Source organism: Eptatretus burgeri, chromosome 1, assembly GCF_056783735.1.
Source record: "Eptatretus burgeri isolate ZD-2024b chromosome 1, Ebu_testis_v1, whole genome shotgun sequence".
Classification (NCBI taxonomy): Eukaryota; Metazoa; Chordata; class Myxini; order Myxiniformes; family Myxinidae; genus Eptatretus; species Eptatretus burgeri.
This window is the reverse complement of record NC_140961.1, coordinates 149,226,450-149,254,316: the sequence shown is the minus strand read 5'-3', so window position 1 is coordinate 149,254,316 and position 27,867 is coordinate 149,226,450. Positions and strand designations below refer to the sequence as shown.

The window sequence follows — 27,867 nt, the reverse complement described above, 5'->3', positions numbered from 1 at the left end:
GCGTAGCAGGAGAGGGGTACCAAGAGAGGTGACAGCAAGCAAATATGCAAATTTTGGGACAACCCATAACAAGGAGTTAGACACAGTAAGAGTCTTTTCAGTTAACCGCACCCAACCTTTTTCGTCAATGATTCCGCACATTAAGGACATAAAGGTACCGCTGCTCCGACCTCAACAACTCATAGAAATACCCTGCATCCTAGCAGATGGGTCTAGTGACCTGGTAAACCGACACAAGGGCCTTACAGCCATCCTATGGTACCTTTTACTAGCAGGCCAGGATCACGTAGTGGCGAGACAAGTAAAGAAGGGGTCCTCCACCAGACAAGGATATGAATGGGGCCAGCACGCGAGTCTGATAACTAGAATTCCACAAGTACCAGACAACACCCCTTTGGCATACTATTGCCGCGTTCTATGGAGCAACCATACAGCACGGAGTAGTTGGATACACTTCACTGTACAAAGAAAGGAGCCACCAACAAGGCCCCCGAATACCTTTGTAGCCCTAACCACAGAGATAGCAAACATTGAGAACCGGAGTGAGTGCTGGGTGTGCCTTAAACCACCATCTGGCCTCGTGACCGGACTTCCTCTTTTCGTACTACCATTAACCATCTTCAATCATGTAACCGGACCGGTAGAAGGGCTCGAAGCTGAGACCTCAGCCCGTGGTTATACACAACGGGTCTATGCAGGGAAGAATCCGAGTGCTAATGTAATGGTGGTACCATCTCCCCTATGGGTAGAAAACACCAGGGGAGCAGTCTGTTTTACAGGACAGGGAGCAAACAGAATGGGAAAGTCAGAATGTGAGATTCAACTTCCCCTCCCGAAATCAACTGACCAGGAAGTCATCGCTGTTAACCCGGACACCCAGGTAAAGGACCAAGTAACATTCACAATAAAAGCAGCCTTACACCATGACAACGGGATGATCCCGCCAAAAGGCATTCACTTGGTTTGCGGGGACAAGGCTTACCCCTACCTACCAAAAGGGTGGGAAGGGAGTTGTTATTTAGCTTCAGTAGTTCCGGATAGCAGAATTAAGACCACTTTTTACCCTACCCCTGCACCACCACGGCATCGACGCAGCGCATCAGAGACAGGGGATCCAGAGGGATGGGCCGGTGTATCAGAGCGCTTAGGGGTGATCAAAGGCACCTGGTGGGAGAAGGCTCTTGGCTTTTTCATGCCACATGCCGGTACTACTATTAATAGCATTAGGTTAGATGAGCTTTCACAAGTTTTGGAATATTTAGGTAATGTAACCATGGCTTACTATACAGAATTAACAGAGATGTTGGTATCAATGCGCGCTATGGTAATGCAGAACAGAGTAGCTTTAGACATGCTTCTAGCAGAGCAAGGAGGGGTATGCGGGATGATTGAAGGAGAATGTTGCGTCTGGATTCCGGACCCGAAGGACATAACTAATCGTGCGGTGGCCCGAATTAAAAAGGTGGTGGAAGTTCTCACAAGCAATCGAGTGGAACGTGAAGAAGGTTATGCATGGTGGAAGTCGATCTTCCAGGGCTGGGGAGGTTGGTTGTTGCGACTAATAGGGTCAGTACTTTTAATCATTGTGGTGGTAATTTTTGGGGTGTTTCTAATCAAACTTCTCATTACCATTTGTTTGAAGAAGTGCTGCGCAGCGTCACCCCTCACCCAGGCCATTATAATAATTAACAGCGAACTCTCTGTTGAGGACGACTTGGCCAGTAATGGGGAGGGGGACGACCAGGGCCTTCAGGGGGACGTCATACACGTGGACCTAGGCCAAGGTTTACAACCATTCCTCCTTGTTGAAGCAGATAACTAACCCAGGAGAGAGTGCGTGTCGTTTTGCCTTCCAGTGCAAGATGTGACTCCTGCGCTGGACGAGCTTACACCCGTGCCTTGAGTACTACTTTTGCTACTTGCTTATGTATAATTGTTTAAACAATAGTATTACCATTGCTGCTAACATAGAACAGTATTACATGTTAATATGGTGTGGACTTAGCATTGAATTCATACACTGCAGCTTAAACGGGAGGCATGTGGCAGTGGGTAGGACAAAAGGGGGAAGACAATGGTAACAGAAGCTAACCTGAACCACCGGCAGTTGGGGACTTCTTATTTGGAGAATGTTGATGGCTATCCACGGCATTCGTAAATCCCGTTTGGCAGGCGCGGGGGCCTAGGGGTAGCTGCTACAGGAACCAAATAGGGGTCCACTCGGTCGGTGAGTCTCAGGTGTGGCTGGGAATGGTCAAAATATGACCAAGGAGGGAAACTGTTATGATGATATGTTAGGTGGTCATATTTTGGACCATTAGCTGTGTGTTAATCAGCTGTCAGGATTCTGACCTTGCTTGTAACTGTGCATTGTTCAAACCTTGCTTTAAAATGTTGCTTTAAATGTTTCAGGCTATCAATGTTCCATGCACCCCGCTGTTTTTGGACAGCGTCCAGCTGTTCCTGTTTCTTGGAAACTAAGCCCTTATCACCCTTCCTGTTGCTCTGTGGTGGTGTGCCCTTAGTGCGACCTTGGAGAGAACTGTGGAATTGTTCCTTCAGTGTATGCTGCCCCCACATTCCTATTCTCAGTGATCACCAAAGCTTTGCCTTTGTTATCAGCAGGTGCTAGTGAAGGAGTGTAGGAAAGTTATTAGTTTGCAAGGCTTGCATATCTGAGAGTTGTGTAGGTGGCTTGGAAACTGTGGTTGCATATCTGAGAATTGACCGATTCAACTTCCCCTAGGGCCCAAGGGAGGGGGGAAAGAAGCCCACTGCCACATTTATTTCTTTTATTTCTTTGTTTCCTTATCCCTTAGCATACACTTTTAGTCCACACCCAGTTTTTCCTTTACACTTTTAGTCCACACCCAGTTTTTCCTTTACACTTTTAGTCCACACCCAGTTTTGCTTTGTGTGATTATATATGTGATTGTTTTGAAGCATATTCTTAATGTGATTCAGGGGAGCCTGACTGAAGGGTCACTGAGTCACATTCCGCATGCGTGTGGTCTTCGGAAATAAAACGTGTAATTCGAGGATCCTCATCTGACTCTGTCATCTTACTCGGCCGAGTGGAGAGTCATAACATACTGTTGTGGTTGAGGAAATTCGCAAACCACCATTCAGGTCCCGTAGGTGAGATATCTCTGTAAGTACATGTGTAGTTAGCCCAAACCCGTTGTTTAGAGGGAATAAATGTGATTCATTCGGGCTGCGACCCTTTAAGATAGCCGTTTTCTGTTCTATCTTTATTTTGAACCAACCACGTCTCAACCGCCATCACACAACAACCACCAACCGCAACGCCGCTTCACAACAACAACTACGCCAACAGCCACGACCTTTACCTTCACAACTCGCTCTCGCAACCATCGCATCACCGCCATTCCAAGCGTCACCGTGGAAAGGGACCGCCACTTTAGACCCTCCACCACCTTCGCCTCTCCTTCTGCGGCCATTCCCGTACCGCTTGTGGGCACCGAGCGTCAGGCTGTCCTGGACTCGTACAGGGCGCGCGCCGAGCAGAGGGTGCAAAAAGCGGCCTTTCCGAGGAGAAGTCGGATCAGGAATGATACACGCCCACTTCTGATCCGTCCTATCAGCAAGCGCGGGGCGATTTGGCCCCGCCTCCAGGCGCATCGGAGTAGAATCGATATATGCAAATTCGAGGATCAGGGGAGGTTCATGCCCACTTTTCCTCCATCCAATGGGCGAGCGTGGCTCCCCCCCCCCCCCCGAGCTCATCCTGATCAGGAAATTTGCATATGGGTTCTCCTGCCGTACTATAAAGCGCCGAGCGCGGGGCGAATTCAGTCAGTTTTTGCGTTTGGGTGAGTTGGAGAGGTGTGGCGGCGGCGGAGTTTGGCAGTAGCAGTCAAGACGGGTCTGGGGGAGAGTCAGTCTGTCGGGGTTCGGAGCCTGTCGGGGAGCTGCAGAGAGGGGAAGCCGGGAGCCTGGTCGAGGTCGCAGTGGAGTCGCTCGTCGCGGGACCCAAGCAAGCCAGCTATCCTCTTTCCCCAGAGCATCAACAATTCCCCCCTTTTTCCCCCCCGCGCTGAGATAGTGCGGAAAGGGGGCCCCGTTCCCACCTCATTCCAAGCAGTGCCAACGAAACCCGCGGAGGAGCGCGGAGTCGGGGCACCGCCGCCACATTTGCGGCTCATCACAATACGGGTAGGCTCCATCCGGTCTCGCGCCCACAGGCCCGTCTGCCCCCTTGTCTTTGAGGGTGGCCCTTTTCTTTTGCTTTTCAGTATATGTGTTGTCGGCGCCGTCTGTAAAGTAAAACTGTGTAAGTGTTGCCGTGTGCTCGCGTAGTCGGTAGTATCTCTGCATTGTTGTGTTTCTTTTGTTGCAACTGCTTTTGGTGCATAATTGTTGTAATTGTATATGTGTGCTTTCCGTGTGCCGCGGAATAAATGTGCCTCATGTTGAACTGTTTTTCCCGTTTCGCTTCGTCTTTTCTTTAATTGAATCTCCATCTTGCTTCACGTAAAGGGTTGGTAGTGGGCTAAATACGCCCGATAATTAATCGCAACCATTGTGGTTGACGATAACACCGCTCGGTTATCCCGATAGTACGGAATGCGTCGCTTAAAGTGGCCCCTGTCCGGAGTCGACCTGCGGCGAGGTGCGATCGCCCGGTCTACCCTCTGTGTGGGTACTTAGGTAGGTCGAATTTGGCGAACAACCCTATCCCACGCGGGGGGCCGATTGGCACGATCGTGGTGAGGCCAAAAGGCACACCCGTGACTAGTTCCCGGCGTTAGTCCGAGAGGGTCACGACAGAATTGTCCGTCCGGTGTGCGACGTGCCGCGATTCGAGTTACGTGGCCGCTCGCACGCCGGCGGGCGCGAATTCACAACAATACATTTCAAGTAGTGAGGATTATTTTGAGTTATAGGAGCATGGTGAGGTGCCATCGAGGAATGCCGATAATTCCCTCTACAGATTGAGTCGGCGAGGGGTTTTATCCGTCGACCTCTCTGAGAATAAATGGTGGTTTCATTTGAGTGAGGCTTCCGATCCTCTTGGAGAGCCTCGACACGTGTCGGGGATGACTCCTCGATTGCTCTCGGGTAGAATGCGGTAGCTCCGTCGCCACCATTCTCAGGTGGAGTTCCTGGGGGGAAACACCTGGGGAGGGAATGTCAGAGGGAGGAGTACCAGATGGAGGAGTTCCTGCAGGAGGAGTACGTGCAGGAGCCAGATGGCGAACCAACACAGTGGTCTCCCTGCCATTAGGAAGTCTAACATGAGCATACTCAGGATTAGCATCGATGAGTTTGACCTCCTCCACCATTGGTTCATACTTGCTTTGTCGTACTGGGCGCTTCATGAACACTGTTCCAGGAGAGATTAGCCAGTTGGGCACCGATTGGCCGTCAACATAACGTCGTTGGTGAGTAAACATTCGTTCGTGAGGAGTAGCAATGGTGGACGTACAGAGCAAAGAGCATATGGAATTCAGGGCATCGGGAAGGGTAACCTCCCACCGCTCGGGCCCCAGTCCTCTCGATTTCAGCGCCAGGGTTACGGCTTTCCAAATGACTCCATTATACCGTTCCACCTGCCCATTACCCTGTGGGTTGTAACCCGTCGTTCGACTAGTTGTTATGCCTTGTTCATATGGAAACTGTTTGAGCTCGACCGACATGAAACACGGCCCTCTATCTGAATGTATTTACGACGGTTTCCCAAACATGGCATAGAGGTTAGAGAGACATTTCACGACAGTGCCCGAGGTCATGTCCGAACACGGGAATGCGAATGGGAACCTTGAGTATTCATCATCAACAGTGAGTATGTATATGTTGTCTGTCTCAGTCGGCAGGGGCCCTTTGAAGTCGATATTTAGTCTCTCGAAGGGAGAAGTGGCCTTGATCAATCTGCCGGGAGCGGCGCCATAGAATCTGGGTTTTAGTTCAGCACAAACTGGGCAAGAAGCATTCATTTGTTTAATATCGTCGATAGAATAGGGAAGGTTTTGTCTGCGCACGAAATGTGCCATTCTGGTTACTCCTGGGTGGCACAGAGCCTCATGGAGGTCTTGCAAAGCCCGACCGATTGTCGCCGAACAGTAGACCCGAGAGAAGGTGTCTGCAGCAGGGTTTTCCCTCCCGGGCCGATAAACAATCTCATAACTATAACAAGATAGATCTATCCGTCATATCATTATTTTCTCGTTCTTAATTTTCCCGTTATTTTTCCCATCAAACATGAAGGCAACGGATCGCTGGTCTGTGACAAGTGTGAAGTGATTGCCCAGTAAATAATGTCTCCATTTACGTAGGGCTTCGACAATAGCATACGCTTCCTTCTATCTTGCCGATTGTCTCTGCTCGCTTCCTGAGAGAGTTCTCGAGAAGAACTTGACAAGTCGTCCCGACTGATTGAGCGTCGCGGCGATCGCGTGATCGGAAGCGTCCGTTTCCACTATGAATGGCGCTGTGCTGTCGCTCGATAATACCACGGAATTACTGATATCATCTTTGAGGCTGTGGAAATCTTTTACAACAGCGGCATCTGGCGGGAAGTTTTTGCAATGCACCAGGGGATGTATTTTCTAGGAATATTAGGGAATCCATCTGGCGTAGTAAGCGAACATTCCAATCACCCGATGCAATGACTGCAGGTCATGAGGTGGGGGTAGCTCACGGAGTGGGCGCAATCGTTCAGGATCAGGCTTTATCGTGCCGTCGGCAATTGTGTAGCCGAGAAGATTAATTGACCTTACCGAGAATACGCATTTCTCGTAGTTGAGAGTCAGATTATATTTTCTAGCAATGCTCAAGAATCTGTCCAGATTCATATCATGTTCCCCCCGATCCTTACCGCATACCGTGACATTGTCCACGGAAACAAGTGTCTTTGAGGTTTTCATCCAAGATGATGTTGTCCAAAACTCGTTGGAAGCAAGCTACTCCATTAGTGACACCGAACGGAATCCTCCTGAATTGATAGAGGCGTCTACCTGCCTCGAACGCGGTGTAAGGTTTGTCTTCCTCTCGAATGGGAATTTGATGATAGGCGCTTCGCAAATCGATGGTGCTGAATATTTTGTAATTGGCCACGCGTTCGACCATCTCGTCTATGCGTGGCAAAGGGTAGGCATCGAGTTGGGTGAAGCGATTGACCGTTTGAGAGTAATCGACAACCATTCATTTCTGATGGTTCTGACTGGTAGTCACCAACATCTGCGCGCACCTATGGCAAATCGTCGCGATTTAATCACTATCGGTTTACAGTCCGGCGACAAGTTAGCAAACAGCTGTGGGGACGATACCTCTGCGGTGGTCAGAGCATTTAGAATTAGACGAGGTTTGCTTCCTCCAAAGGGTATTTTGACGCTCGTGTGCTGCTTAAGGACATTATGACCCAGAATTACATCTGCGCATAAATCAGGAAGCACAAGTACCCTTACATCCCGATGCGTGTAGCCTTTTACGTCCAACTCAACATGCAGTACCCTCGTACGCGGGACTGTAGTGATGTGGAGGCCATGCATACCGTATTGTCTGTCGGTTGGATCTTCCATTTCCTGTCTTTCGCTAGTGAGCTGTTGACGAAACTTTCAGAGCTACTGGTATCAATCAGAGCCTCAGCCACATGCCCGTAAATTCGTACGTTGATGATAACTTTGGATAGATTCCCCGGTGAAGCTGCTGTTACTTTCTTTTGTGAGTAGAGAGCTGCAGAAGTGGGTTTATTTCTTCTAAGAGTCGATTTGCATACCCTGGTATAATGCCCTTTCTTGTCACAATTCATGCATGTGGCATCCCTGGCGGCGCATTTGTTACGGGGGTCTTTTATACCCACAAAAGAAACATTTACCAACCGAAGTAGTTGCTGAGGAGTTTGTCGAGGTCTGGGTATCCGATTCCTCGGGTTTATCTCCATCCTCAGTGTCGGAAGTGTCCCGGGGGTTCCTTGAGTTCCTGCCGTAGCAGCGTTCATTAGCAACACTGGTGTCCCATATGACTCGGATTGCTGCCTGAAACGTATCCATATCTCGGGCCTGGTCAGCTTCCATTTCAAGAGTGAGTTGTGCTTTTTCCAGTAAGCGTTGCCGAATGGGGGCTGACCGGAGCCCCTGGATGAACGCCTCCCAGGTCGCTTCGTCTCGATGTTCCTCGGCGGTTACAGCCCGGAAACTGCAGTCTTTGCCCAACTGCCTCAGAGCTTGCAGGAACTGATCGATTGTCTCCCCGGCTACTTGCCTGCGTGTGTTGAGAAGATGTGGTATGTATACCTTGTTCTTGCGCTTCACATAGAGGGCCCGCAGCACGTCGATCGCTGCGTCGTAGGAGTCACACTCCGAGAAGAGCCTAAATACACTGGTCGAGACATGGTTTACAAGGGCGGCCAATTTGTCGGCTCCCTCTTCAATGATGGTCAGATAGTGTTAGAAGGAACGGAACCAGTGCGACCACTTTATTTCCGAGTCAGTAGCGTTAGGGTCTGCATCAAACCTCTCCGGCTTGAAGATCTTGTCAATAGTCGGTTGAGCGAGCCGAAGGAATCAAGTGAAATAAATTGAAATGAATGCGAGGGAAAAATCTTCGGAGTGTCGGCTTTATTTCACTTGATTGAAGCCGATTCTACAGACACATAAAGGAATACGAGTGCAGCGAGGAATACGTGTGCAGCAAGGAATAAACGTGCAGTCGATCACCACAAAATAAATCAGCAATTAGCCAGCATAAGCACGGAGTCCGGTATACTCTCAATTTTCACCATTCAACGAGCACTAAGTGAACCACCGCCGTAAATGACAATTCCCCGGGGACAATCCCACCGACCGCGCAGTTTTATCTGTCTCATATGCGAGCCGCATGACACGTGATCACGCATCACATCCTTTAATTCATCACATATACACCGCACAGCCTTTAATATTCGCAACATAGAAATCAAACCCGATCGTCTTTCGACACCGCACAGCGTTTAATATTCACAACAAAGAAATCAAACCCAATCGTGTTTATACACCGCACAGCATTTAATATTCACAACATAGAAATCAAACCCAATGGTGTTTATACATCGCACAGCATTTAATATTCGCATCATAGAAATCAAACCCGATAGTGTTTATACACCGCACAGCGTTTAATATTCACAACATAGAAATCAAACCCAATGGTGTTTATACATCGCACAGCGTTTAATATTCGCATCATAGAAATCAAACCCGATAGTGTTTATACACCGCACAGCGTTTAATATTCACAACATAGAAATCAAACCCAATCGTGTTTGTACACCGCACAGCGTTTAATATTCCCAACATAGAAATCAAACCGATCGTCTTTATACACCGCACAGCGTTTAATATTCGCAACATACAAATCAAACCCGATCGTCTTTATACACCGCACAGCGTTTAATATTCGCAACATACAAATCAAACCCGATCGTGTTTGTGCTGTACTGAAATGGGAGATGCTTAGCAGGCAGACACGAAGCGGAGGAACAGTCGAGCCGGGCTGTGTTGCACGAGTGCGAGCGCGGGCGTACTGTGCCCGCGGCTCCCCTTTATTCCGTACGCGGTACACTCACGAGCCGGCCGACTCCAGCATTACTACGACGCCTCAGACGGCGTGCACACCTCATATCCCTCGCCGACCCCCACGGCCACCTCCCATCATCACGCCCACCATGCAACATCACCATGCCCTTCCCCATAGGCCCGCAGACTCCACCACACTCCTCCCCCCTAAAACTATGATTATTAAATGATTACCATACCATTATAAGAAGCATGCAGAACACGAAGGACTTTGTATAATAATCATGGAAATAAAATGAAAATAGCAAAGTATAATAGCACACCACATCATATAATGTGTCGATGCGAGAGAGTGGAGCAGCAAAGGTCAGGTCTGACCGCGTTACCGATATGAAGCAGCAAAATGAGAAGCACAGCAGCATTATGCAGCAAAAACGCCCCCAGGCGGCCCATGCTGACAGGACCCTGGCCAAGGTCGTAACGACCTCTCGAGCCAACCTCCTCCGGCCCCATCAAACGCCTCCGGCCCACTCCCCCCAGGCAGACCCGACGTAGATAAACATCCCGAGGCCGGCAGCCCGCTATCTGGAAGTCGTGGCGCCAGCCTAAGACCTTGGCCGGGGGCGCTGAACAGCGCCGCTGGCTGCATGCATTTAATGCGCCAAAACAACTCACGCACCACAATCAGTCGAGACGCCAAATCCCGTCCCAACGGCCTTGAGCGAACACAGAGAGTTGCGCTCGCAATCAGAGGTGGGGGTAACGCCGACCAGGGCACCAGACTTGGTTCCGAGTCGATCTCCGAGACCCACACGGCCGCTAGACGGGAGCAACTCCACTTAAACCACACTGCAATCATAGGCTCATTATAAATCATTACGAATAATATTCGAAGCATCGCAAATTCATTTTTCCGTATAGCGCGCTTTTCTGATAAAATCCCAGCACATAACAAAGCAATTACCTGCGGCCTGGAGCAACTGGAGGCTAACAAACCTTCTTTATTCGCCCCCACATCACATTGATCATAACAACAACTCCATTGACTGATCTCCACCAAATCCACTTTCACATGAGAACTGCTGGCATTTATTTCAACAACATTAAACTGCATCACTAGAGCAAGGAAAAGCACATATGCCATGAACAACAACCCACAACCCACATCACGAGTCCGCTTCTTGGTTGTCGACTCGACGTTGTGACTCGCGACTCCCTCTAACGCCACGGGCCTACCGCCACCTGTCGAAGCTGCCTGAACCACACCGATGCGCATTGCCTCACGAACCCTGCCACAGCGCAGGAACTCATCACGAACGAAGCGCGGGAACTCATCACGAGAGCTGATATGGCTCTCGCCGCTCCTGGAGCGCACATCATCGCCGCAGGCAGCAACGAACGGTGGCTCCCGCTGCATCGACGCGGCCCCCGCCGCCAGAGCCTCGCCCTCGGTACTCGATGAAGGTCTCGAAGAGAGCACTGGCACATCTGGAGGCACGAACCGGAACCCGTTCCGACCCAAAAGGGTCCGGCTCGCCGAGCCCGGCCCCTGCTCCGGCTCGCCGGCATCATCATGCCCCGGCTGCAGGCTGATCTCCAGGTCACTGGGGTCCCGCTGCGGTGCCCCTTCGCTCCCGGTGCGATCGTGCTGCGGTGCGCACCCTCGTCCCGCACCGCTAGGCGCGCGAGCACCCTGCGGCACTTGAGCCATCGCGCGGACTTGCGCGGTCACCGCGTGGCCTTTGGTATTAGTCGCCATGTTCCAGCTGGAGCTACTCATTACGTTCTGGCCAGCCATGGCGTGGACATCCGTGAGTGTCAGCTCGACAGATGAAACAGTCGCGATCGCCGAGTCGAATGCGATGTCGGTCAATGGCTGCTCGCAGACAATGTCAATGGCTGCTCGCAGACCAGAAATAAAATGATCTCTGAACCGTGCCGGACGCTCCTCTGCCGTGAATTTGCACGGCACAGCCGAATGCGATGCGCGGCCAGCACGAGTGGACTCAATTCGACACCCGATCCGTGCCTCGCTCACTTCCCCCCCCCTGCCACTGATCTTGTCATTTCCGGATCAATTGCAAGCAGGTTTCGACGCGGGACGGAAGGATCGCCTCGCACACTGCCATCTATGAACGCAACAATGGGCGATGACCCTCGGCCCACACACCGTAGATGACCTCGAGAGGCCAGACCGCCGTCCGAGTGATTGCATTGCCACGCTCGCCCACGACCCGCGCCGCAGACCGTGCGCATGGCCGTGCGTGCCTGGCCCATTGCGATGACCCCTAGACCATCTGCTGTGTCCCGACCATCGAGACCTCGGACATTCTCCAGAGCTTGCGCGACGTCCAACGCCGCGTTCGAGCCGAAACGCGTATCCTCGACAAAACGAACAAGAAAATGAACCAAATGAACGAACGTTGCCCACTCGACGTGGCCGAAGTCGATTCCGACGAAGGCGGGCACGCGTACGTTTGCCATGCACCGACCCTTTGCCATGTTCGCGCCGGCGAGACCTTTGGCTCCGTAGACTGGAACCGCACGGGTCATTTGCCGCCCTTACACACGTCGATTCGAAGATCCTCGTTCGCCAACTGTGCTGTACTGAAATGGGAGATGCTTAGCAGGCAGACACGAAGCGGAGGAACAGTCGAGCCGGGCTGTGTTGCACGAGTGCGAGCGCGGGCGTACTGTGCCCGCGGCTTCCCTTTATTCCGTACGCGGTACACTCACGAGCCGGCCGAATCCAGCATTACTACGACGCCTCAGACGGCGTGCACACCTCATATCCCTCGCCGACCCCCACGGCCACCTCCCATCATCACGCCCACCATGCAACATCACCATGCCCTTCCCCATAGGCCCGCAGACTCCACCACAGTGTTTATACACCGCACAGCGTTTAATATTCGCAACATAGAAATCAAACCCGATCGTGTTTATACACCGCACAGCGTTTAATATTCTCAACATAGAAATCAAACCCGATCGTGTTTATACACCGCACAGCGTTTAATATTCGCAACATACAAATCAAACCCGATAGATTTTCTACACCGCACAGCGTTTAATATTCGCAACATAGAAATCAAACCCGATCGTGTTTATACACCGCACAGCGTTTAATATTCGCAACATACAAATCAAACCCGATCGTGTTTATACACCGCACAGCGTTTAATATTCTCAACATAGAAATCAAACCCGATCGTGTTTATACACCGCACAGCGTTTATTATTCGCCAAATATAAATCAAACCCGATCGTGTTTATACACCGCACAGCGTTTAATATTCGCAAAATAGAAATCAAACCCGACCGTGTTTATACACCGCACAGCACTTAATAGTGACCGTAGTGAGATTCAGACTCAACGCGTGCACATGAGAGAATAGCAAACAACAACAACAACACAATACCCTTGCAATTTGGAATCCATGTCGTCGTCTATGACCCTTTTGCTTCCGGTTTTTGTCATGGGGATTGATGTGTGCCAGGAGATAAAGGCATCGTCGGAGACATGAAAGACCCAAATATCAGAGATGGTGGGTATTTCCTCCACTGATTTTAAGAAATATCTCCCGCATCGCCAAAAATAATTTTTAATCGTGATTTACATTATTTGATCGCTGATCCCGAAACCAGGCCGAAGTGATGTAAAAATGTTATACTGTAACAATAAAAATGTTTTTTATAACTATGGTTATAACAATAATGAACAAAGAAAATGTTAATAAAATATGACTTGCAGATGATTCTTATGTCATCATACGGTATAATATATATCCGTTAATTTTTGCATAGGCCCATACACTATAAATAAAGGTTGCTCGACAGATCACCAAATCGACTTCCTCATCGATCGAAGTCAGTCGGAACCGATCGTGGTCGTAAGTCGACGACTACCTGTATGTACAATAAAATATGACTTGTGTTCATCATGCATTAAAAGAGACGTTTGTTGATGTGAATAGGGCCTATGATAAGTGTGTCGAATGCATGTCATAAGTCGGAAAGAGGGAAGTCGGAAGTCATTGTCTTGAATTGACTATAGTATTAATTTCTCATTCTCTTGCAAATTCCGTTGGCCCCATGTCAATCGGCTGAACTTGAAAAATTAACATTACGAAATGAGGTGATGACGTCATAATTCGGAAACCGGAAGTCGGCAGTACAATTATTTTACATTGGGACACTCCCGGGTTCATGTTCTGTCAGCTTGTGAAGTTTGGTGAGGATCAATCCAGTACTTTTCACGTGCATAGTTCACAGAGAAACACACAGACACACTTTCAACTTTATATATATATATATATATATATATATATATATATATATATATATATATATATATATATATATATATATATATATATATATATATATATATATATATATATATATATATATATATATATATATATATATATATATATATATATATATATATATATATATATATATATATATATATATATATATATATATATATATATATATATATATATATATATATATATATATATATATATATATATATATATATATATATATATATATATATATATATATATATATATATATATATATATATATATATATATATATATATATATATATATATATATATATATATATATATATATATATATATATATATATATATATATATATATATATATATATATATATATATATATATATATATATATATATATATATATATATATATATATAGATACATACATGTATATATATATATAAAGATATATATATATATATATATATATATATATATATATATATATATATATATATATATATATATATATATATATATATATATATATATATATATATATATATATATATATATATATATATATATATATATATATATAAAGATATATATATATATATATATATATATATATATATATAAAGATATATATATATATATATATATATATATATATATATATATATATATATATATATATATATATATATATATATATATATATATATATATATATATATATATATATATATATATACAGTGGGTGGTTACACCTACTATTGGTTTGTATTGGTAGGTACTATTACCGGAGTGCTCAGTTCCTCAATTCTGACCACAGACTTGTTGTAGCAACTCTGAAGCTGCACCTTAAATCCTGGAGAATGGTACCATCCCAGCCTCGGCTGGATGTTGGCAAGCTCAGGGATGAGAGAGTAGCTGAGGAGTTTGCGAACAGGCTGAGTGGACACTTGGGGGTCTGGGTGCTTTGGGGGGTCCTGAAGAGTTGTGGAGCGCCTTCAAGACCACCGTCCTTAATGTTGCCGGTGGATGCCTTGGAGCTCACCGCAGGGCAAAGAAGAATTTTGTCTCTCAAGGGACACTGAATACCATTGACCAGAGTTGCAGGGCCAGGCTGAATGGCAGAGCTGAGCTGTTCAGGGAGCTGAGGCGTAAAACTGTACGTGCACTGAGGGTGGACAAGGAGGCCTATGTGCGAGTAATCTGTGAGGGGGTAGAGCATCACCTGTGGACAGGTGATTCTCGTCCCGCTTACAGGGGAATTCGCGCATTACGTTCATCCAAGCCCATCCCTCGGAGCACTGCAGTTCGAGCAGAGAGTGGTAGGCTCTTGACAGAGGAGTCTGTAGTGAAGGCCCGCTGGGCCGGTTACTTTGAGCGGTTGTACCAGGCTGATCCCCCAGCTGTCGATTTGGACGTCAACGGTGTTACAATCCCTGTTGCTGACCCTCGAATCAACTGTGGTCCACCTTCGCTTGTGGAAACATGGGATGCGGTGAACCAGTTGAAACGGGGAAAAGCTCCAGGGCTCCAGGCCTGGCAAGGTCTTTGCTCGGATAATTCTTGATAGGGTTCGCCACCATCTGCTTGAGCACCAGCGTCCAGAGCAGTCAGGCTTTACACCAAAGAAGTCAACGATTGACCGTATCCTTGCACTTCGTGTCCTCACCGAACGCAGATGAGAGTTTCGGCAGGGGCTGCTTGCAGCCTATGTTGATCTCTGTAAAGCATTCAATTCAGTGAATCGGGATGTCCTCTGGAGGATTCTTGTTCTTCGTGGGGTGCCACCAAAACTGATCGATCTGATGTCTGAACTCTACTCTGGTACTGAGAGTGCTGTGAAGTGTGGTTGTACCATCTCTGACTTATTTCCAGTTGTTACTGGAGTTCGCCAGGGATGTGTATTTGCCCCCACACTTTTCAGCACTTGTATGGACTGGATTTTTGGGAGGATGTCGGAGAGATCAAGTTGCGGTGCATCGTTTGGCAATGACAAGATCTCGGACCTTGATTTTGCAGATGATGCAGTCATCTTTGCGGAGACTTTAGAAATCCTCTTGGGGGCCCTCGAGGTGCTGAATGAGGAGTCGGAGCCGTTGGGATTACAGGTTTCTTGGGTCAAAACTAAGATCCAGGCTTTCGGTGACATCTTGGATGCTGCTGTCCTGTCTGTGTCTGTTTGTGGTGAGGATGTTGAGGTCGTGGAGAGATTCACTTACCTTGGCAGTGATATTCATGTCTCTGCTGGCTGCGAGTCAGAGGTCAATAGACGTCTGGGTCGGGCCTGGGGAGTCATGGATTCACTGGATCATGGGGTGTGGCGCTGCCGGTACCTGTGCGGGAGGACGAAAGTCCGAGTCTTCAGGTCCTTGGTACTTCCAGTCTTGCTCTATGGGTGCGAGACTTGGACTCTGACCAAGGATCTGAGACGGAGACTTAATTCCTTTGGTACCAGTTCTCTTCAGAGAATCCTTGGCTATCGCTGGTCGGATTTTGTGTCCAAGGAGCGGTTGCTGAGACTCGGATGAGATTTGTTACCTGCATAGTCCGTGAGCGTCAGTTGCGGCTGTATGGACATGTGGCTCGTTTTCCTGATGCTGATCCTGCTCACCAGATTCTCTCAGCGAGGGAGTCTCATGAGTGGAGGAGGCCAGTGGGCCGACCACGTGCCTCATGGTTGCAGCAGGTTGACCATCATCTCAAGGAGATGGGGATGGGCCTGGCATCTGCCTGGGGGATGGCCAGACGGAGGCCCCTGGAGTACCAGCGGAAAGTGGACGCAGCGACGTGCTATTCTGGCACATGCTCCCATACCTGACCTGATATATATATATATATATATATATATATATATATATATATATATATATATATATATATATATATATATATATATATATATATATATATATATATATATATATATATATATATATATGTATATATATATATATATATATATATACAGTAGACAAGGCGTAAGTCGGCAGCGTGTAACTCGTCACTTCGCCTTAGTCGGCAGCGTCAAAAAGTCCCGAATTTATCTCATGTTAATTCCCCATGAATAAAGGGTCAACCCTCTGTAAGTCATCATCTCTAAGTCGTCACTTCGTCTAAGTTGTCAGATGTTGTCCGTTCCCACTTAATGGAAACTCTAGTAAATTACCACTCCTAACTCGTCACATGGAACTGCTGCCTCGTGAGAATCCCGATTTCATGGAATCATGATGCTCGCTCATTCATTTACACCGCCAGCGATAGGCTATTTATAACTGCGTACACATGTTGATCGCACTGCAGGCAGGACAATGGCGACTAAGCGTAAGCTTACAACTAAAACCTACCAAGAAAAATATGACATTATCCAGTTTTGCGTGGCAAACCCACTGATGAAGCAAACAGCCATAGCTGAGAAGTTGGACATCAAACGGCAGACATTGAACGATATCTTGAAGATAAGGGCACGATGTTTGGACAAGTGGAGAAGATCGCGAGGCCGGTGCTAAGTGTGAAACGCGTGAGATGTATGTCCTTTGAAGATGTCGATGACGCGCTCATCATCTGGTTTCGGCAAATGTCGGCTCAGCCAAATATTCGGTTGGACGGTGAAATGTTGCTGCTGAAGGCACCTAAATTTGCTGCAGACCTCGGGCATGATGATGCCGATACCTTGCCGATGCACTGGATAGACAGATTCAAAGTGAGGTGGGGAATCGGCAAGGTCAAGAAGTGCGCGAATCAGGCATCGTGGATTCGGCAGTGGTGCACGACTGGAAGGATGGCAAATTGAAAGACATCTTGGAAAGGTATCAGCCTCGGGACGTGTACAATGCCGATGAGACTGGGCTTTTCTGGCAGATGCTGCCAGAAAAGTCTCTGGGGTTCGTTGGTCCATCCCATCATGGTGATAAGCAGGCGAAGTTGTTGTCTTACAGTTGTTCATTATCTTTACTTTTGATAAACTGATTCATGAATTCCATCTTTGCTTGATCACATTCCAACTCACCAATGAACCCCCACCTATGCCCCGAGGATTGTATTTTCCTTTTGGTACAATAGCCGGCTCTCACACATACGTGTCCAAGCCACGCGCGACTTCATCCTTCACCCCACAGTCATCATGAATGTTCGCATACGCGTAAGTCGTCACTTTTTTCTCGGTCCCGATGGTGACGACTTACGCCTAGTCTACCATATATATATATATATATATATATATATATATATATATATATATATATATATATATATATATATATATATATATATATATATATATATATATATATATATATATATATATATAATGTATAATATATGTCGGCTCAGCCAAATATTCGGTTGGACGGTGAAATGTTGCTGCTGAAGGCACCTAAATTTGCTGCAGACCTCGGGCATGATGATGCCGATACCTTGCCGATGCACTGGATAGACAGATTCAAAGTGAGGTGGGGAATCGGTATATGAAATGAAAATAATGTATAATATATGTATATATATATAATATATAATATATAAAATATATGTATATATATATATATATATATATATATATATATATATATATATATATATATATATATATATATATATATATATATATATATAGATAGATATATGGATTACCACACTCCATGAGAGTGAACTTCATGATAGGTCAGTGAACAGATCAAGTGAACGGATGAAAATTGACGATTTATGTGACGCTGACATTTAGTTCTGTTGACCTCAAAAACAACAGACTTCGAGATTTTGAATAACTCGACCAGCTGGTTATATTTTCTGAACCTCAGAATAAAAATGAGTCCTGCAGGCAATTGACATGCATACAGACAAAGAGACAGATAAGAAAGATGTCATGCATTGCATGATACTTGCAAAATCCAAACATACAACAGCTGCCATTGAAACAGAAATTTGGTAATTATGAAAATTTCATCTTTAAGTGTTTTACATTATTGAATGTCTGGAATAACTAATGTGGTTGATACATTTTGTAAATGCGCTCTAAAAAGCTCCATCTCCTTGAGAGGCACCTCACAGCTTTGTGTTGACAACCCAAGAATTAATATAGTTGTTTGATGCCGAACCTCCACATGGCAAAATTTCTTTTCCATAACATGTCAAGGCTCACAGAGGATCGAGAACATACAATAGATCAGGACATTACAGAACAAAAGGAACAGGAGATAAAAGGGGGGAAACACACCAACAGCAGGGTTGAGAGGCAAAATAGAGGGAAACAAAGATAACTATGGGAATGTCGGGAAGAATGAGGGCTTGGGGAAGACAAGGGGTGAACAAGATGTATACAGCCACAAACTAGCAGAAGTGAAAACTGGAAACTTAAAAATAGATGGGCTTGGGGAGGGTTAATGGCTGCAGCAAATATCATTGTTGTGGATGGAGGATGATACAAGATGGTGATAGACAGTCGTGTTGAAGTGCTGGAAAGAAGAATGAGACTGGACAGACTGAGGATGTTGGTGCCACAGGAAGAAAAAGAGAGAAACAAATTGGTGGAGGTGAGCAGTGATTCTGGATTTTGTGAGTTTCACCAGAATGGGGTTATTGGTAGACCACGTATGCACTTTGGAAACCTTGGGTTGGGGAGGGAGTGGTAAACAGAGCACAGGAAGTGCAGAGGTGCACAAACAGAAAGGAGTTTGTAGAACAGAGAGAGACCACCAAACTGGCTGCATTGTCAGAGCTATCATACCATATAAGGGAAAACATACTCCATGAAGCTGCAGATGCAGGTCTTTGAGGTTGATAAAAGTTTTGATTTACCAAGAAAAGACTTTTTTTTTTTGTGTACCTTGGTCGAGGCTCGTATGAGAGCTAACACACAACTCACAGCAAGGAGGCATGAGACAGGAGGGGCGGGAGTGGAAGGGACAAAACAGTGGGGAACAGACACATTAGGTGAACTGTGGAAGGGAGAGGGATGGGGATGGGACGGGGAACATGGCGAAGAGAAGATGGACATTTCAGGGACTTTCGGGAAGGAAAGCAGGAGAATTGAAGGAAGTGGGCTTGGGTGGATTATCGGGGGTAGAAAAGATCGAGGATTTGGATGGGGGAAGATAAGAGGTGGTGGTGAACAGCTGTTTTGAAAGCCTGGAGGGAAGAATGGGAAAGAATCGAGTGAGGAAGTTTATTCCAAAGGCGGGAAAAAAGAGGAATGAAAGAGTGAAGATGAGCAGTGATTCGTGATTTTGGTGGTTTTACCAGAAGGGGGTTGTTGGCGGACCTTGAGCGCCCTGTGGAAATGTGGTGGGGACAAATCACAGAGAGAGCAGGGGGGGCAAGGCTGGAGAGGAGTTGGTAGAAGACAGAAAGACCACCGACCAACCTGCAGTGATTGAGTGAGAGGCCCAAAGACTCAGCTTCATTGCGGGAGATGCCGATGATCTTAAATGCCCTGGTTTTGACAGCGTGAAGCCGAGAAAGGTGGGAGGCAGGAGCACCAGCCCAGAGGGGAGAGCAGTACTCCATCAGGCTAAGGAAAAAAGCTTTGTTAGTGGTCAGGAGCTCAAGAGGGCCGAGGAAGGACTTAGCACGACGGAGGATTCCCAGTCGGCGACTGGCTTTTGAGGCGAGGTTGGAAATGTGACTTTCCCAGGAAAGGTCATGGCAGATAGTGAGACCTAGAAGCTTGAAACAAAAGACTTCTTCCAGAGGATTGTTGAGAAAGTGGATGGGGGGGGTTTGTAAACAGTCCTTTCGAAGAGACAGAGTGAGAGTGTGAGATTTGTCTGGATTGAAAGACATGTTCCACGTGTTGGACCAGTTTGTGATTTTATCCAGATCTGCAGTGAGCGAAGAAGCTGCTGCTTGTCGGTCTGAGGGATGACAGATGGTGCGGCAGAGGGTGGAGTCGTCGGCAAAGATAAATAGAGGATTTTCCAGAGAGTCCGAGAGATCATTGATGAAAACCAGAAAAAGAACAGGGCCCAGAACGCTACCTTTAGGAACTCCAGCCTGCACAGGAAGAGGGAATGAAAGAACTCCATTTAGGGCCACACGTTGACTGCGACAGGAGAGGAAGTCTGCGAGCCATGAGTGGAGATGGCCTTGTATACCATGGGAAGAGAGTTTGGTGAGTAGGGCAGGGTGCCAGACTGTGTCAAAAGCACGTGATATGTCCAGGGATACGGCTCGGATTTCCTGTCTGGCATTGAGGACCTCCATCCATTGATGGGAGAGCAGAAGCAGTATATCCAGGGTTGAGTGACCTGGTCTGAACCCAAATTGATGATTGGAAATCAAGCCATTGGAGAAGAGGAAGGATTTCATGTCTGAAGCGATGATGGATTCCATCACCTTGCTGATGATTGGGAGAAGCCTGATTCGTCTGTAGTTACAGGAATCTGTTTTTGCACCTTTTTTATGCAGGGCAGTGATGTTAGCAGATTTCCAAGCAGATGGCAGATGAGCTTGGGTAAATGAGAGGGTGAATATAACAGAGAGAGGGTAAGCGAGAGCAGAAGAGCAGGCTTTGAGGACACGTGGGCTGATGCCGTCTGGACCGGTTGCAGAATCTGACTCGAGGTTTGAAAGCAAGCTCTCCACCTTGTTTGGAGAAAAGGACACAGAGTCCACGAACAGTTGGGTGCGACTGGGTAAAGTGGGTAGAGATAGTGATTGGTTTAGGACACAAGATTTAGCTGCAAACACCGAGTTTAGACATTCAGCTTTATCACGTGTGGAATCAGCAGTGCGGCCATTTGAGGTAAGGGAGGGGATGGAGGGGGAACATAGACCAGAAACAGATTTGATTAAACGCCACCAGGATTTTGAGGAGGGAGAGACGTTTGAGAGTTCAGACTTGAGATGAGAAAGATGTTGTTTTCTGGCTCTCCTGAGGGTAGATACACACTTCTTCCGAGCTTTGTGGAAAGAACTGAGATTGCCCTCAGTTGGGTTTGCTTTCCATGAGGCAAAGGCAAGTTGTTTCAGGTCAACTGCCTCGCCACAAGCTTCAGTAAACTAAGGGCGGGAGGAAGGGTAAGACAACTGAACACGAGAGGGGATAAATCTGTGCATGAGGGAGAGCAAGTTTCTTTGAAAGAATTCCCAGGATGAGTTGATGTTTGAGAAAGTAGTGATAGGAGACCAGTCTGTAAGTTTGATGGCTGCTCGGAGACCCTGCCAGTCGGCTTGAGTGAAATGCCAGACTCGACGGCGGCGAGGTGGTTCTCTGATAACAGCCAGAGAGATGTCGACTTTGACAAGGACATGGTCAGAAGAACCAATTGGAGTGAAGGAAGAACAGCAGATATTGTCAGGGAAATTTGTCAAAATCAGATCCAGAAGAGATGGAGTACCATTGGTTGAGATCCGGGTTGGGAAGTTGACCGATTGAGTCAGTCCCAATGAGTCGCAGAAAGCTTTTGTTGAGGTGCCATGGCAGGTGTGAGAGGTACCCACACCTAGCAACTGGCGTGATGACAATTGAAGTCACCACATAAGAGGATGAGAGAGTTTGGATGAGAAGATAGAAGATGGTCCATGTTTTCGGATAGTGAGGTGTAGATGGAGTCATCACTGTTCGGTGGACGGTACAGTTCACATATAAACATGAGGTGGGAGTGGAGGGGAAGCCGAAGCCAGAGGTATTCCTGGGGGTGTGGGGGAGTGAGAGCAGTGCATGGAGAGTGAGGAATAGAGTCTTTGATGAAGAGAGCAACACCTCCACCAGGACGAGGCTCAGTTCTGTCATATCGTAAGAGGGAGTAACCAGGGAGAGATACTTGGGAGTCAGACACGTCTTGGGAGAGGAAAGTTTCTGTTAGGCAGATAATGTCTGGTTTGTCAGTGGCAACCTGTATGGAAAGATCTGAAAGGTTTGAGCGAAGGCCCCGGATATTTGAGGTCCACACTTTTAATGAAGAGGTAGGGGAGGAGGCTTTTGGTGCAGGAGGTGGAGGGGGAGGGGGAGGGTAGGACAAGGGATGAGGGGGGCAGGTAAGGAGGGTTGCTGAAGGAGTGTGGGGTATTGCAGAATAGCGAGGGGAGGGGGCCGAATGAGGAGGAGAAAAGGCTCTGTGGTGCTGGGGGAGAGGGGGGACAAGAGACAAGGAATAAGGAAGTTGAGGATTTGAGGAGGTGGAGTGAAGAGATGGAGGTGAGAGGGCAGTGGAGGGAGGCAGGTTGGTGGATGAGAGGGGGGGCAACTTTGAGAAGGAAGAGTGAGGGGATGAAAGGTGGGAGAAAGGTGAGGGGGGAATTTTTGAGAGAGGTGAGAGGGAGGATTGGAGGGAGAAGAGTGGGATGGTTGCTTTGAGAGTGAGAGTGAGGGGTGAGGGGGTGAGTTGGCACTGAAGTTTGAAAAAAAGAATGGTTGATGGAAAGCGAGCATCCATGGCAAACTCTGGTTTTTAAAAGTTTTAGGTCAGAGATGCGATTTAACACAATTCTTGATGGATGCAATGAAGGCGAATTCAGAGCATGGAGAGAAGAAGCGCTGTAATAGTTGGATTTTTTAGGCAAGGAATGAAGGAGAGGTCGAAATGAGAGCAGTCTGTTAAAATAGCAGAAGAGTAGTGCATTGTGAAACAGTAAAGAGTACCACATGTGTGAGAGAGGAAGATGAAGCATTATAAGATCGTTTTTGTTGTTAAAAATAATGTATGAGAGAGTTCAACAGATTAGGTCATGGAAGTGTAAAAAAAAAAATCGAGGAAGAAGACGAGAAGTAGTTAAGAGGAAGAAGAAGAAGAAGCAGAATCGGGAGAAGGTGAGCGTGTTGTTGTTGTTATTGGGTATATATATATATATATATATATATATATATATATATATATATATATATATATATATATATATATATATTTTTTGTTGTTGTTGTTGTTGTTGTTGTTGTTAATAATAATGTATGAGAGAGTTCAACAGATTAGGTCATGGAAGTGTAAAAAAAAAAATCGAGGAAGAAGACGAGGAGGAAGTTTAGAGGAATAAAAACAAGCACAATCGGGACAAGCTGAGCGTGTTGTTGTTGTTGTTGTTGTTGTTGTTGTTGTTGTTGTTGTTGTTGTTGTTGTTGTTGTTGTTGTTGTTGTTGTTGTTGTTGTTGTTGTTGTTGTTGTTGTTGTGTATTTTTAATTTTTTTTGAGATAAGAAAGAGATTAGTTGGGAGAATGGGGGATGTTTGGAAAGTGGGGAGGATCAAAATTGAAGGTGATGGGAAGGATAGAAATTGAAGGTTATGGGGAGAAAAAACAAACAAACAAAAAAAAAAACGATCGAACACCGAGTGGAACCGGTAGGCCTCAAGCCTAGGCTTCGGCCTCAAGCACCAGGTAAGAACGACAAAAATACTCACAAAATAGCACGATTTTTGAAACAAAACCGAACTAGGAACACACAGTAACATGTAGGTGAGAAAATTAAACAGTTAAAACGGGACAAATAACAACCGGAAACTTAACTTTGAGAACGTCAGCAGGGAGCCCCGATGGAGACCTCTCGCTGCTCCAAAACCGGAACCGGAAGTCGAATGACTGGACTTTGTACAATGGAGGATGCCCACTCGGCCCCCGGCTTTGGAGGCCAACCTACTGTATACATGTGGTTTGCCCAAGAAAGATCATACCTGGTTGTGAGGCACAAATGTTTGAATGACTGGACTTCTCAAGAGGATTTTTCATAAAGCAGGTGGGAGATTTTGTCAGATGGTACTTTCAGATGCAGTGAAAGTGTGAGATTCTTCAGAATTGAAAGACATATTCCAAGTGCTTGACCAGCTCATGATTTATCTTAAGGTCTACAGAGAAGAAAGAGGCTGCTGCCTGCCTCACTGAATGTCAGGGATGTTATGGCAGAGGATGGAGCAAAGAGATAAAGACGATTTTTCGGAGTCATAGAGATCATTGATGAAGACAAAGAATGTATTGGGGACCAGTACACTTCATGGGCACTCTGGCTTTAACAGAGAGAGGAAATGAGTGAATGATATTGAGAGCCACCCTTGGGCCAAGTCAGTACCATAACTCAAGAGTGGAGGTGGCCTTGGATACCTTGGCAGAGAGTTTGGAGAGTTGGGGGGATGCCAAATGTTTGGAAAGCTATGTACTTTTTTTCTCTCTCTCTCTCTCTCTCTCTCTCTCTCTCTCTCTCTCTCTCTCTCTCTCTCTCTCTCTCTCTCTCTCTCTCTCTCTCTCTCTCTCTCTCTCTCTCTCTCTCTCTCTCTCTCTCTCTCTCTCTCTCTCTCTCTCTCTCTCTCTCTCTCTCTCTCTCTCTCTCTCTCTCTCTCTCTCTCTCTCTCTCTCTCTCTCTCTCTCTCTCTCTCTCTCTCTCTCTCTCTCTCTCTCTCTCTGAGGTACAAAGAAGTGCATTGTTGAAATTATAGGGAGAGAGTATATGGCACAGCAATTTGGGAGAGAGTATATGGCACAGCAAGGATACCTTGGCAGAGAGTTTGGAGAGTTGGGGGGATGCCAAATGTTTGGAAAGCTATGTACTTTTTTCTCTCTCTCTCTCTCTCTCTCTCTCTCTCTCTCTCTCTCTCTCTCTCTCTCTCTCTCTCTCTCTCTCTCTCTCTCTCTCTCTCTCTCTCTCTCTCTCTCTCTCTCTCTCTGAAGGTGTGAGGTACAAAGAAGTGCATTGTTGAAATTATAGGGAGAGAGTATATGGCACAGCAATTTGGTATACACATGAAGGGAATATACGATGAGGAAAATAAGTGAGAGAGGAAGGGAGGAAACACTGACAACAAAAGTAAAAGGAGGAGGAGGGGGATATGATTCATAGGAATGGTTGATAAAAGTAATAAAGATCATGGGGAAGGAAGAAGAGATGCAAGGTTCGCATTTACAGCGAAGGTGTGTGTGTGTGTGTGTGTGTGTGTGTGTGTGTGTGTGTGTGTGTGTGTGTGTGTGTGTGTGTGTGTGTGTGTGTGTGTGTGTGTCTGCGTGTGTTGGGGGGGGTGGGGAGGGATTGGGTGGAGAGCATTTGTGTGGTGAGTTTTAACTAAGCCTCAGCTTTAAATTAATATCAGCAACAAACAAACACAAAGAATAAATTATCTGACGTTTTTAGAATATGTGTTCAAATTAAATAAAGAGCACGGAATCTGAATGAAAAAACAACTCGAGAGTAGCAAAATCATTTTCACGCACGGAGTCTTGATGAAAGGACATGGAAAGGTTATTTTAACCCCTATTTTACGTTTCTGAGCACAATCTATATTTTTAAGCATAGGCCCACAATTTCGCTGAATGTCGATATTCCCAAATGGTGAAAGTGTGAGTGGCAAATTTACATGGTCAAGATGGCATAAACCATCATAGTATTTTATCCGAGTACTGCTGAATTGAAGGTTGCTGGAAGTGCATGCAAGGCGATTTGTTCTTTACAGTGTTCAAGCATATCATGAAAATGAAATAAAATAAAGGTTTTGAAGGCACTCGAAAACTAGAAGGGCATTCTTCGACATAACAACATCGCCAGATATGCTCTTCCCACATTATTACATCATTGTACAAACTTTCACCAAGCTTGATTTAAATCCCTGAACCCAGATTCAAATTATTAAATAATTCTGGCTGCCAGACCATGTGTCTGATCAGGTTGAAATTTTTAAACTTTTATTCCCCATGACTATGATATCATAATTGTGGTGTCTCACATGGATAATGAAACGATTCAAGAGAAATAATATTTTTAAAGATTTTCGTTCAATCCAATATGGCTGCCAGACCATGTAACCTTTTCATTATTCATGAACACCAACGTATCCTCAAGGCTTGGGGAACATTTGAGTGAAGTTTCCGCTCGATCTATCAAGCTGTCCTGGAGAAAGAGATTTTTAAACGTTTATTATTCAAAAAATCATAGCTGCCAAACTATGTGACAGAGGATGTCGGGTGGAAAATATTTCGTTCAACATGGACAGGCGAACATACCTCTAAATCTTCGGCTCGATCTGGTCAGCCGTTTCAGAGAAAAAGATTTTTGAAGGTTTTTATGTTAAAAACAATATGGCTGCCAAACTACTTGACTGATGACATCATCAAGATTTTTCCCTTACATAATGTAGCTTGAGATGACCCTAAAAAATGTTCAAACTGAGTGGATAAAGCATTCAACATATGCATTCATGACATCATGAGGAAGCCACCTATGACATCATCAAAATAAATCACACTTGTTTCAGATGGGGAGTACTTCACATGTGCCAAGTCTCAATTTTATTCCACTGAGTGGTTTTGGAGACACAGAGGTCCAAAGTTTTTCCTGTTTCCCAACATGGCTGCCACACCACATGCCCTATGACATCGTAATTATCATTCTGACATGAGCAGTTACACCTATGGTGAAAATTTTGTGTCAATCTGATAGGTCGTTGCAGAGAAAACAGAAAATTAGCATGCACAAAAGTACGCATATGATGTTTTTGGGTTGTATGTATGTACATGCGTAAGTTTGGATGGACGGATAACCCAAAAACGTAATGCCTCCAGTGACTTCATCAGCGGAGGCATAAAAACTTAAACAAACCAGTAAATTGGAGATTTACCATCGTCAATGCACCATCTTTTACACCACCTTATTTCACACATTGAATTAATTTTTCATGCCTTTTGTTTGTGTCCTTTCTGACATCCCAAAATAGTCTGTTTCCTGTTGGAATTATTTTCAAATTTATTTGACTGCCAGAGAGGAAGACACACGAAAACAATTAGCTAAACAATGTGTGCATCAAGGAAGAGATTCCATACATTTTTACAATTCAGAGCCAAATGATTGCTAAACTCCACGTTTAAATTCCGATTGATGTTCTGATATGTGTAATACAATCTTCAAAATATAAAATTCAATTGATTTTAAGTTGTTATTCGATCAAAGACTGATATCTGTGGAAAAAAACTGACAAAATAACTGACAGACAGAGTGAACCTATTGCTCAATGTCACTTTGTGCAACGTACATGGTGACAAAAGATTCAATAAGGACTCTTGTTTTTTTTTCCAAAGTGATCAAACAAATTCCAATTTAATGTAACTGCTTCATTCAAACTATTCACAA

The 27,867-nt window shown here is 45.8% G+C and overlaps 1 protein-coding gene and 1 long non-coding RNA gene across 2 annotated transcripts in view; one reads left to right on the top strand and one right to left on the bottom strand.

Annotated features, from left to right (window-relative positions):
• The window catches only part of LOC147035728 (extracellular calcium-sensing receptor-like), a 116,656-nt gene that overhangs the window by 77,976 nt on the left and 10,813 nt on the right, over positions 1–27,867 (bottom strand). The gene's annotated exons all lie outside the window — the stretch shown is intronic.
• LOC147035729 (uncharacterized) lies at positions 647–3,047 on the top strand. Its single transcript, XR_015049512.1, has 2 exons — positions 647–2,842; positions 2,875–3,047. It is a non-coding gene; the product is annotated as an uncharacterized LOC147035729 (long non-coding RNA).